This window comes from Amblyomma americanum, chromosome 3, assembly GCF_052857255.1.
Source record: "Amblyomma americanum isolate KBUSLIRL-KWMA chromosome 3, ASM5285725v1, whole genome shotgun sequence".
NCBI lineage: Eukaryota > Metazoa > Arthropoda > Arachnida > Ixodida > Ixodidae > Amblyomma > Amblyomma americanum.
In genome coordinates this window covers 225,860,689-225,873,346 of record NC_135499.1, presented here as the reverse complement: position 1 = coordinate 225,873,346, position 12,658 = coordinate 225,860,689, and the positions used below count along the sequence as shown (strand labels likewise).

The 12,658-nt window shown below is 49.5% G+C and overlaps 1 non-coding gene across 1 annotated transcript; it reads right to left on the bottom strand.

Moving 5' to 3' along the window:
- Window positions 1–11,093: 11,093 nt before the first annotated feature.
- TRNAT-AGU (transfer RNA threonine (anticodon AGU)) lies at window positions 11,094–11,168 on the bottom strand. The gene has a single exon. It is a non-coding gene; the product is annotated as a tRNA-Thr (tRNA).
- Window positions 11,169–12,658: the final 1,490 nt, after the last annotated feature.

The following is a 12,658-nucleotide window of genomic DNA, read 5'->3' as shown; positions in this document are numbered from 1 at the left end:
GCGCACAAGGATGACTGCTAATAACAAACAACAACGCAGTGCAAGTCAATGAGAACGATAAGACAAGGCACCGGCAGTTTGCAACAAAAACACAAAAACAAGAGCCAAAGGGCTTTAAACCGCAGTACAAGGCGAGGAATGAAACTAGGGAGCAAAAAGCAGGGCACTAACAAATTGCTTGGGGAAAAGAAAGCCAAAAAAAAGCGTGAAAAAAGATCTAAAGCCGTGCGAGAGAGACTAAAATTGCAGGGCCAAAAGGGGCAAATAAGAGGCTGCTCATGACATGGCGGCAAACACACCTGAAAACTACTAAGAGGACAAAAGGTTCTAAAATCACTGAAAATCAAAACCGAATGAAGAAATCACCTAGATGACATCTGGCTCAAATAATCTACTTCTCGTTTCGTCAGGGCGATCGAGGGAGAGCTGACACAGTCTCTCCTAGTTTCAAGATGTGCAATGCCCTCCATGATTTCGCGAGTGCTTTGATGGGCATTTTTATCTAGAACAGTGCAATCTTGAAACAACGGCTTGCAAGGGCGAGACGGACACTTCAAGCAATGCACTCCCAGGTTCCTCTTTGCTGTGTTGCTGACGTCATTAGAGTGCTCCATCAGTCGCTCATTAAGGCACCGACCAGTTTGGCCTATGTAAGCCCTGCCACAACTCAAAGGAATTTTATACACGACACCGACTTTGCAGGATACAAACGGTGAACGGTGTTTGACCGGGCAGGCTGGTTTACGCTCTGCAGGGGCGTTTACTTCTGTGGCAGAGCTTGGAGAGCTTGTCGGGAGCCGAAAACACCACTCTAACATCAGCCCGCTGGCCTATTCTCTTCAACCGGTGAGACACAGCGTGCAGGTAAGGAATCACAACAACCTTGTTGTGCTTGTCTGGAACCGGAACTTCGCGTATTCCTCCCTTAAGCTTCTTCAGGAGGCCTTCTGCTACCGAGATGAGAAGTGTCTTAGGGTAGCCTGCTCTTTCCAGCCTAGAAGACTGTTTGTTAAAGCTGTCACCCATAGAGTGCAGACAAGATTTCTTTAGAGCATTAGTAGAAACACAGGTTCGCGATGCCGCGCTTGACAATCTTAGAGTGGGCAGAACTATAAGGAAGCAGGGACTTGCCCCCTCTCGGCTCATACCGCCAGCATAAGTGTCTTTCTGCTAGAGAAAGCCTCAAATCAAGGAAGCGTAGTGACCCACTCTCAGGTGTCTCATGTGTCAACATGAGAGGTGACAGGCACTGCTCAAAGGAGGAGAGAACACGAGAAACAGTACATGGAAAGGAGCAAACATTGTCAGCAAGTAAGACTAAGTAATCGTCTACAAATCTAAAAACTGAAGGACTCGAGTAAAGTTCTTGACTTCCTGAAATCTAACTGCAGAGCTCTTATGCCATTCTCGGTTGATATTAAAGATCTTTATTATTCTTTGCCACATGACAAGCTTTTGTCTTGCGTTGAAAGTAGCATCGATGCGTTCGGCTCGGTTGCATTTCAAAATTCTTCCGGTATGTCGGTAGGTGGCTTCTTAGAATTGTTGACGGTCTATCTTAATTCCACTTTTGTTAAATGGGGCGAGAGCAGTTACATTCAGAAAAGCGGTGTGTGCATTGGCTCATGCATTGCTCCCATCCTCAGTGACATCTACCTTGCCCATCATGATCGACTGCTCGCTGAACGACTCCCTTCAGTTGTCACAAAAAGTTTTTAGATTTGTAGACGATTACTTAGTCTTACTTGCTGACAATGTTTGCTCCTTTCCATGTACTGTTTCTCGTGTTCTCTCCTCCTTTGAGCAGTGCCTGTCACCTCTCATGTTGACACATGAGACACCTGAGAGTGGGTCACTACGCTTCCTTGATTTGAGGCTTTCTCTAGCAGAAAGACACTTATGCTGGCGGTATGAGCCGAGAGGGGGCAAGTCCCTGCTTCCTTATAGTTCTGCCCACTCTAAGATTGTCAAGCGCGGCATCGCGAACCTGTGTTTTACTAATGCTCTAAAGAAATCTTGTCTGCACTCTATGGGTGACAGCTTTAACAAACAGTCTTCTAGGCTGGAAAGAGCAGGCTACCCTAAGACACTTCTCATCTCGGTAGCAGAAGGCCTCCTGAAGAAGCTTAAGGGAGGAATACGCGAAGTTCCGGTTCCAGACAAGCACAACAAGGTTGTTGTGATTCCTTACCTGCACGCTGTGTCTCACCGGTTGAAGAGAATAGGCCAGCGGGCTGATGTTAGAGTGGTGTTTTCGGCTCCCGACAAGCTCTCCAAGCTCTGCCACAGAGTAAACGCCCCCTGCAGAGCGTAAACCAGCCTGCCCGGTCAAACACCGTTCACCGTTTGTATCCTGCAAAGTCGGTGTCGTGTATAAAAATTCCTTTGAGTTGTGGCAGGGCTTACATAGGCCAAACTGGTCGGTGCCTTAATGAGCGACTGATGGAGCACTCTAATGACGTCAGCAACACAGCAAAGAGGAACCTGGGAGTGCATTGCTTGAAGTGTCCGTCTCGCCCTTGCAAGCCGTTGGTTTCAAGATTGCACTGTTCTAGATAAAAATGCCCCATCAAAGCACTCGCGAAATCATGGAGGCATTGCACATCTTGAAACTAGGAGAGGACTGTGTCAGCTCTCCCTCGATCGCCCTGACGAAACGAGAAGTAGATTATTTGAGCCAGATGTCATCTAGGTGATTTCTTCATTCGGTTTTGATTTTCAGTGATTTTAGAACCTTTTGTCTCTTAGTAGTTTTCAGGTGTGTTTGCCGCCATGTCATGAGCAGCCTCTTATTTGCCCCTTTTGGCCCTGCAATTTTAGTCTCTCTCGCACGGCTTTAGATCTTTTTCACGCTTTTTTTTGGCTTTCTTTTCCCCAAGCAATTTGTTAGTGCCCTGCTTTTTGCTCCCTAGTTTCATTCCTCGCCTTGTACTGCGGTTTAAAGCCCTTTGGCTCTTGTTTTTGTGTTTTTGTTGCAAAACTGCCGGTGCCTTGTCTTATCGTTCTCATTGACTTGCACTGCGTTGTTGTTTGTTATTAGCAGTCATCCTTGTGCGCTGTTGCAGCCTCTTCTTTTCGCCTTTAAATATCTTATCCCGCGTATCAATTCCAGCAGTAGCGGCATCATGCGTTCCCCTCCATTTCCTGTATAAATATCCCCTTTCCGCAATAAAATTCAGTTGAAGTCAGCGCTGTGGTGTCTTGTCTCGCTTCGTCCCCGTCTTTATTCGCGCTGTATCGCATTATGGAAAATTACCAACTAGCCCGATCTGCCACTCTTGCAAGTATCACGCGGCCTGAATTGAGGGGCCGCTCGCGGTTGTTTCAGTCTTGCAGCAGCGGCCATTAAGATGCTTTCGACAAACAAACAGGCATACAAAAATGTCTGCGACAATACAATCGTCGTTCTTTTTTTTTTTAAAGCGAAATTTATTGCCCCAGGGCACCAATGATGGGTTGAAGGTTGTGATGAATGATGTAGTAGAGATTAAATGAATGGAAAAAGGTTAGCGGATTTGATGAAGTCCAGTAAAGAACGATGGTACGGTCTCTGCGTCCCAGGCAATGTATGTAGCAGGGTAGCTTGGTGAAAGACCTGCTACCATCAGGTGCCGGATCCTTGTAGGTCTGAGAGCTGGGCAGTCCCACAGTAAGTGATGTATGTCGGCTTCAATGTCCTCGTGTTTACATATCGGACACCCTGGCCGAGGAAACAAATCTCGGTTCTGAGGCCAACTTCCGAGTAACGGCTGGTGTGAGGGGCAACCCCGACCCGGATCCTCCTAAGCGCGACCTCGTCTGCACGGGTAAGACTGCGAGGGAGGGTTACCGCACACGGAGGGATGAGAGCACGTGCGCGGCGCCGGAGGAGTTTCTTTTTTGGTGAAAGGGGGGTAAAATTGTACAAATGAAGGAGCCGAGGCGGTGATGAGTTTGTATTCGCAAGGCGGGTCGCTAAATATGCCTGGCTTTGATAGGTCAGCAGATCCCGTGGGACCCACTCAATAGGTACTGGCTGCGGGATGCGTGCCGCGAGCCGGTGAATGTCCTGACATATCGTTGGACAGCGGCTAACACGTCGTAACAACCGGACGACTTGAAGGGCGTCAGTGCGGACGACAACGCGAGCCGTAGGGAGCATAGTAATGTCGGCCACGGAGCTGAGTGCTTCTTGAACTGCAACGAGCTCAGCACAAAAGGACGAAGGGGGTTCCGTAAGCTGAAACCAAGAGGTTTGATTCAGGGCAGGTCTTCACGGACAGTAGATAGCTGTTGTTGCTTTGCAGTCTTGTATGCTTGCGTCTACGTAGACAACAATGGATCCATCAGGCAGACAAGCATCTTGTTCCTCATATTTCTGGCGAAGCAACGATGCCGAATTAGCAGACGTTGGCCGGCGATTATCTGTTGGCTTGTTGTCGCTGAACTGTACAAACTTCCATGGGGGAAGAACTGGCGTTGGCGGCTGAAGAATGGAGTGTGACGTTGCATAAGACCTCAGTGCATGAGTGGAGTGCGATAGACTGGCCTTAAGGCTGCGCGCTTCAGGGCGCTGCTGCACCAGCTCATCATTGGTATTGAGCTGCGCATTCTCTTGTAAAGCTATGACCGGTGTGATGCGTGGAAGGCACGTAATGGTCCTCATAGCCTCTCGGTTCACGACTTCCAGGCGATCCCATTCGGCTCTTGTAAGATGTTGAAACTGGGCTTGATAAACAACACGTGGCTGCAGAACTGCCCTCACCAATTGCCGTGCAACGAACGAGCCTGCGCCACCAGTTTTAGGAGCAATTCTTCTAATCAAACCCAGTGTCTGATTAGCTTGCCTTTTTGCGTGAGAAAGCCATGCAGTCGCTGATCCTGATTGGGGAATCATCAAGCCAAGGAATTTTACACTCGGACTTTCCTGTAGTGGGGTGCCTGATAGACAAATACGAATTGGTCTTGCAGCAAGTTTACGGCGTCCCCAGCGGTTGGAGACTGACGTGTATGTTGTTTTATGCACGGATAGCTGAAATCCGATGGATGATGCGTAATTACAGGTAACATCCAAGGCAGATTTAAGGGCAGCCTCCTGAGTACGGAGATCTTGGTGAGTACTCTACACCGTGATGTCGTCAGCGTACTGAAGAAATTTTATGTCACGGATGTCATGTAAGCGCCAAGCCAGCGTGATGAAAGCAATATTAAATAACGTCGGCGACAATACTGATCCCTGGGGCACGCCGCAGAGAGGAACAAATGATCCGACCGCTTCGCCGCTGAGGCGTATTGCAAATTTTCTGCCTTCCAAAAATGATGCGACAAAGCTACGCACTCTCAGAGGGAGATGAAGCATGTCAATGGAGTTTAGAAGGGCTGCATGACTGATGCTGTCATATGCCTTTTCAACGTCCATTGCTAAAACAGTAAGCACATTGCGGCTGCGGGTAGATGACAAAGCTGCAGATGCCAGGACAGCCAACCCGTCCTCTGTACCAATATATGGACGAAAGCCGATTTGTGCTGGGTGATAAAAACCGTGCTGCTCTAGCCACCATGACAATCGTGTGGCTAGCATTTTCTCCGCCAGCTTGCACAGTGCAGGAGTTAAGGAGATAGGTTGCAAGTTGGCAAGGTCCGTCGGAGGCTTTCCTGGTTTCGGGATAGGAATCACAACAGCGGGTTTCCAGCTCTCAGGCACTACGCCATCCAAACACACTTTGTTTATGGTGCCAAGTTGTTGAGGGAGTGCAGCGCTACTCAGGTTCTTGTACACCTCGTACTGAATATTGTCCGGGCCGGGCGCTGTTTTCCGTTTCGCACCATCTATTGCAGCCAGCAACTCAGGCATAGAGAACGGACACGCAATTCCATCTGCGTCGACATCAGACGGCATTTGATATACATGCGCTAGGATGCCAGCCATATTTAAACTAGTGGCTGAAGAAGGCACAGCATCGTATTTTGGGAAAAACTTTCGTGCTGCTTCTTTGGCGAAATCATCTGGCGACAAGTTAGCCGCAAAAGCATGCGGTTGCTGCTGCGTCAGTCGAACGGCGACCGCGTTCCATTGTACGGAATGTTCACCAGAGAGAGGCATTCGAGGATTTTGCAGAAAGTTGTTCGCACCACGCATGCCACTGCCTTCGAGAGAAATCGCGTTCATTTTTGTGTGCCTTAGCTGTAAGATAGTGCAATCGCGTACGTGCCTGCGACGAAGTATAGGGTCTCGCGTAGCAGCCAGCTCGGCTTGACGGCGTGCCGCCCACAAGTTAAGAAGGCCGAGGTCTGGTGCCGGTCGACCAACATCAGTCCAGGTGGTAGTTGTAGCACTGTTGAGCGACAAGAATTGGCGAAGAGTCTGAGGAGAGATTGTCCATACAGGAGCGAAAACTGTCCCAGTTGATCACAGAACATTTGTAGCGTAAAGGTCGTAAATGTGAGGTGTGATGGCCGATAATTTTAGGGTGATGATTGCTTCCCCAGCAGTCTGGCTCCATGTGCCAGGAGGGAGCACCCGGACCCGACCACCACGTCAAGTCTGGAGCATAGGAAGCACTGCGAGTTTGACGCACTGGCCGTGTTGCTGCCCCAGGATGGTTGAGCAGCACAAATTGGGCATCCGTGAAGGCGTCCCGCACACGCCTGCCACGAGGGCTTGAAGTAGGGTACCCCCAATCCTGGTGAGGGGCGTTAAAGTCGCCTGCGACTAAAATCGGACACCCGGGATACTGCCGACGGACACTTGTTAACCAGCCAAGATTAATACGGGAGGAAGCACCCCCGGCTGGTCTAACGTAAAATGAAACAACCACAACAGTTACCTTCTTAAATTTCGCAGCCACTGCCACTGCCTCTTGATACGACGTGCACCAGTTTTCGAGAGCAATCGTCGTTCTAAACGGCGCATAGCTCGGCTGACTGATAAGCGGAGCCTATAGCCGCCGATGCTTCGGGCTGGCGGCGAAGCTCCAAAAACGAAACTACGCGGCCAGACTATCGGCTTACCGGCGGAGGCCTGCCGTTCCTGAAAGCACCTGCAGTTGCGCGCATGTCAGAGGGGCACCGATAAGAGATGTAACATGCAGTTCAGGCCTGGGCACGAACGTTTGGGCGATCGGTTAGTCGTGCAAGGCACCACTGTTTGGGAGCCCGTCAGAATTGACCGATGCCAGCCCCTGGGCGTCCGAGTAAACGAGCCCCCGTCGTCACAGTCTTACAGGGACGTTCGGCAGGACTGTGACGGCAGCGCGGATTATCTGAATTGACCGAGGCTGAGGAGTAGGAATAAAGAGTTATTTAATTCGAACTGACCAAGTTTTACTGTACAGTATCCCAGGTGCTGCTCATTTCACAGATGGTATACATATCCCTCTCTCGTGGCGGCGGAAGGTTAACACCGGCGACAGTGTTTTTTTTTCGGAATTTTAAACGTTTATCGCAAATAAATTTTAGATTCCGTAATATTTCAGTATTTCAGACAAGATTCGTAAAATCGTAATACGGGCCAAATTCGTACATTTTACTGAAAAATGGGAGGAGTTGGCAGGTATGCATGTTGTATGATGCTGCTGTGATCCTACAAAAAATTGCCACATTATCGGCATAAGCCAGTAGTTTAATTTCACATGCTTCTAGTTCAAAGCCACGAATAGAGCTTTTATTTATTACATTCCGGCAAAGTGGCTCTAGCTACAGAGCGAAAAGTAGCGGTGACAATGGGCAGCATTGCCGCACGGATGCTCTCACGGCAATTCTGTCTGTGAGCTCTCGGTTAACAACCAGATTCGTGGTACAGTTACTATAAGTAATTTTAACCCCTTTTAAATTTACTTCCCCAGTGCAGACATGTACGAGGATTTTAAAAAGAATGCCATGACATACACGGTCAAAGGCCTTCTCTAAATCAATCTGCAACATTGCGACTCGCCTAGAACCAGCGTCACAACATTCCAGTATACTTCGAGTGACATGAACATTCGTGAAGATGGTCCGCCCTTGAATTCCATACGTCTAGTGGTGGCCAACCAAGATGTCCATAACTGATTGTAAACGTTTGGCTAATATTTTCATAAAAATTTTGTAATCAACATTACTAAGCGTTATCGGGCGATAAAAAGCAGCTTGGTTAAGCTAAGCAGGATTGTCAGTTTTCAGTATAAGTACTGTATGCGCACGAGAAAACGACGGCTGTAAAAAACCGATTCTAAATGACTCTTCATAAACGCGTTGTAAAATGAGAGCAGTTTCGCGTTTGAACGCCTTATAAAATTCCGCTGTTATCCCATCAGGACCTCGCGATCTCCCCAAGTGAACCTCATCAATAGCGTATTCCAATTTCACTGTTGATAAGTCGGCAGACAGGATGTCAGTGTCTTCCCTGGTCAGTTGGGGTAATAGATTTAAAAATTCAGCCTGAAAGGCCTGTACATCCGCTGATTTGGAAGCGAACAGATCACGGTAATACTGACTGAAAGCATCCCTTATCCCCATCGGATCGTGCGTCAGAGTACCTTTGTTTCCAGTTTCTACGATATCTTTCCTTCTAGTGTAATTTTTTTCTGTCGTCAAATTCCGCCTAGTGGGCATATCACCTGCCAGCAAGCGATCCGTTCATGCCCGGATTGCAGCTCCCTGAAACCTGGTCACATCGACAGCATCAAGCTTGGCTTTAACTTCGCTGATAAGATCAGTGTATAGGCCCGGAGCTCTATTTTCCTCTAAAATTAGTTCTTTCAACATCTGTTTTAGGTTATTTTGTTCAGCTTTTTCAGCATGTTTGATTTCTACGGACCTTTCGATAGCCCTCATTTTGACATCAACTTTAAATTCCTCCCACTTTTCTGCCCAACTTTTCTCATAACTCAACCAAACTTTTTCTAACACGTTCTTTGTTTCTAAACGAAACGTATCGTCCTCTAATACTTTTTGCATTGAGCTTCCACAAGTCCCAGCTGAATTTCGCTTGAGGTGTCAGGCTCTTTCCCATGGTGAATATGACACAACAGTGATCGCTAAATGTAACCGGTTCGACGATGTAGTTATCGCAAATCGCCGCTAGCTCAAGGGAAACGTAAGCTCTATCTAGCCTAGCATGACTACGCCCTTGGAGATGCATATAATGGCATCTCATTCCTCCCTTTGCAAACTGGGCTACGTCTTGAAGTCAATACTTTTCAATGTTTTCTTTCAAGAAAACAGCACTTTCGCTTTTGGTAACCGCTGAGCCTGATCGGCCATCTGCACTGAGAACACAATTGAAATCCCCCAACAGAATGACAAGTCTATTGCATTCGATGTGCGCACACAGTTCCTTGAAAAACAAGAGACGTTCACGCGGTTTAGTAGGAGCATACACACAGATAACTCTCAAATTTTCCTCCCCGTACAACAGATCACAGAGCACAAACCTTCCCCTCGTGCAACACACGACTGCTTGTTCCTCGATACCAAGAGAGTTCTTAATTAACAGAACACAGCCCGCTAATGTCCCCACTGCATGACTAGCACGCACGTTATAACGCGACTTGAACTGCGCAACCATAGCGTCTGTCGCGCTCTCACTCTCTATCTTTGTTTCTTGTACTGCAAGAATGTCAAGGTCTTTCTCAGACAATAGACGCCTTAGCTGGCATTGTTTCCGCCTAGCTGCTAGTCCACGCACGTTTAACGTGCCGCATTTAAATTTGACGGAAGACAAGCCATGCTGAGATTAATCCTGAACACGAACAAAATACAGGTGGCTTACCAGGCGTGCGCCTTACCCCATAAGAAGGGGCGATTAATCCGCGTGCCTTGTGCTGCGTACAGGAGACGCGGACGAAGACCGAGACTCAGACATGTACTTTCCCTTGGCCCTGGTGGCCTCTGAGCCACCGGCGCTCGAGGCGTTGCAACCTGACCTCGGTGGAAGGTTGTGTAGGAGGTAGCAACATCGTCTTGGCACGCTTAGCGAAGTGGAAGGTGTCATCTTGTGATGCCCTGTCATCCTAGACTGGCTCCGCTTCGGCATTCATTGCAGACGCCTGATCGCTCATCGGCGGCGTTTCCGTCGCGTTGCTCACGTCACCTTACCCTTTCGGCGTCTCGCTCGATGTTTTCATGTTTCCGCCACAGACGCTTCCTGGTTCACCAGACGCGCTCTTTTTACAACGGCCATCAGGGGCCGCCGTTTCACCTTCCTCGATGTCCATGATGTCCTCTTCATCGTCACAGTCTTCTGAGGCCGCCCCTGTCACATTGGCGTACGTACGTATGCAGTCCTCACGGACATGACCAAAGGCGCGGCACTTAGTGCAGCGAGGCGTCTGGCAGTCGCGGCAGATGTGACCGCGTCTTCGACACCGGAGGCAAACAGGTGCCCTACCGGGCACAACCCCAAGAACGGAGCCCCCGTGGAACTTGAAAAGATGCGGTAGCTCTCCGCTGTGACCCCCTCTTTAAGCACTATTCTAGCGACACGTATTGTCGACTCCGCTGATTCAAATCCTAGAACATTCCATTCCTTATGACGAATTTCCATCACTTCTCCAAACTCGCTCAGAGTCTTCCGAAGGGTCTCACTGAGTATGTGAAATGGCACCCCGTCGAATCTTGACCTTGATCTCCTTTCGACATGGGTCAATAACAGCACAGTAGCCGCCTTTCACACACAGGCCTCCGGCCGCAAGCACAGCGTCCTTCGCCTCCTGGGTACAGAACCTCACGAGCCAGAGGTGGCTCACCTGGTAAGCACCAAGGCCGCTGATACCCTTAAGGACGCCGGCATCTTCTAATGGTTGACGAAAGTCCTCTATTCGATACGGATGCTTGGAGGTATCACCGGGCAAGAACACACACAAACGCATACCCTTCGTCAGATGGCAGCGTCGGTAGCAGAGAGCGATAACCAGGAGGTGGTCCAGAAAACCGATTCATCCCGGCCAACAGAGGTCGTTGCGACACCCCGCTCGGAGCGAGCCATTTCTGCGTCCGTCTAGCAGGCAGCCAGAAGCAGAATCCAACTAAGCCACGCGCCGACGACGCCTCTACCTATGTAGGGCGTCCACCAAGAATGGCTCAAGGGACTGTCGCTGCAAAAAAGTATCGCGAGATAACACAAACAATAGTGAAGGCACCGGTGAGATTCGAGCTCACGACCTCCTGTTTACTAGACAGGCGCCTTTAACCAACTAAGCCACGGCGCCGATGCCTCGCCCTATGTAGGGCGTTCACGAAGAATGGCTCAAGGGACTGCTGCGCGCAAAAAAGAATCGCGAGTTAGCGCAAACAATGTTTGTTCGTTTTGTTTAGGGTGTTTAACGTCCCAAAGCGACTCAGGCTGTGAGAGACGCCGTAGTGAAGGGCTCCAGAAATTTCGACCACCTGGGGTTCTTTAACGTGCACTGACATCGCACAGTACCGGGCCTCTAGAATTTCGCCTCCATCGAAATTCGACCGCGCGCGGCCGGGATCAAACCCACGTCTTTCGGGCCGGCAGCCGAGCGCCGTAACCACTCAGCCACCGCGGCGGCTAGCACAAACAATAGCAAAGGCACCTATAGTGTAGGGAGGTCACGATGATTCAAGGTACTGCGACTGCTTTTATGTTTTCTGCCAATATTGTGTGATTTACAAGCGCGCAAGGATATTATATTAACCTGTTGCCGTAGCTGTGTAAAAAAAAAAAAACACCACTCAAAACGCTGTATTTCGCTAAAAGACGCCGGACGAAGCCGAACGTCTTCCATCGGTATCATCTCTCCGGCGGTTCCAGAGGCGGCCACGCGGCAGAGACACCGCACGCGAAACTTTCGAAAACCATAGTGTTTATTACTATACACTAGACGGAAGGAGCTGAACTGCTCAGGGAACCATATGGAGTACATGTTCTCGCTGTGGGCACCAAAAGGCAGACACACCACACATCCTATACTCATTTAATCAAGACACACTGTCGAAAAGTCGGCAGCTCTCTACACAATCGCAGTGGGAGGCCGTGCTGCTCAGCTCGGACCCGGAGGTTCAACACCGAGTCACAATGCGGGCCGAAGAGGTCGCCGAACGTCATCGTCGGTCGGCCACCTGGCGTCCGGCCTAGGAGAGGGGCCCACCGCGGGGAGGGGAACGTCACCCCAACCCGCGCCTAGGACCTCTTCTTTAATAAAGTTTACCTCCTCCTACACTAGACGGAAAGCTGGCGGCTCTGCACTCCATCCACCTCGGATGCCCGAGGCATGCTGGGAAGACAGCGCTTCGGATTGACATCTGGTGGCTTGACTGTGCTGCGGATTGGGTTTTTTTGTTATTCAGTTTCGTTTTCACCACTGTAGTTTTTACTGATGTTTTGTGCGTTTCGTGGTGGTATAACTATCCATGCAGCTACGCATGCAGTTCATCTGTGGTTCGAAGCATCCGAAGGCGCCTGACTCAAGTGATCTGAGCACATCTAGTGTCTGCTGCGTGCTAGGCCTTGAGTCTATTTGTCCCCTCGCTAGGAGCCACTTACGCAGCAAGCTGGGTTTACGCAGCGGGAACCTGTGCTACCTGTGCATTGAAAGGTGAAGGAAAGCAACACACTTTTTTGTGAATTGCGAACTCAGCAGTCTGCTGCCGTGACCACTCTGCACATTTCTCGTAGGGGTCTCGGAGGGGCTTATCTCTTAAAAGCGCAAAGTACCGTACTCATCGAGGATTA